The 270-nt window shown below is 37.4% G+C and overlaps 1 protein-coding gene across 1 annotated transcript in view; it reads right to left on the bottom strand.

The window, feature by feature from the left end:
* TOP3A (topoisomerase 3alpha) overlaps positions 1-270 on the bottom strand; it is a 24,999-nt gene that overhangs the window by 10,543 nt on the left and 14,186 nt on the right. The gene's annotated exons all lie outside the window — the stretch shown is intronic.

The raw sequence follows: 270 nt of genomic DNA, 5'->3' as shown, positions 1-270 counted from the left end.
TTAGTGGTAGTTTTCCATTTCATGTTGTTGGAGGTTGTGTATCCACCTTTCCAATTTCTTGCTTTAAAGGTGGTTATTCCACCAAGCTGTAGTTAAAAAGACAGTGAAGTTAATAAAAGAGGGTTGTTTAGAATCTATTCAAGTTTTGAGCACTTAAAACTCAAGAGATCTGCAGGTTCTCTCTAACGAGCTAGCATGACAAACATAGGTTATAAAAAGAACCTTCCACCCAAGTACCTAGTGTACCTCAAATTAAACCCAACCCTTCCA

This window comes from Theobroma umbraticum, unplaced genomic scaffold (assembly GCF_002168275.2).
Source record: "Theobroma umbraticum cultivar Fairchild unplaced genomic scaffold, ASM216827v3 scaffold_44.0, whole genome shotgun sequence".
Classification (NCBI taxonomy): Eukaryota; Viridiplantae; Streptophyta; class Magnoliopsida; order Malvales; family Malvaceae; genus Theobroma; species Theobroma umbraticum.
Note: the sequence above shows the minus strand (reverse complement) of the source record. Positions and strands in the feature narration are given on the sequence as shown.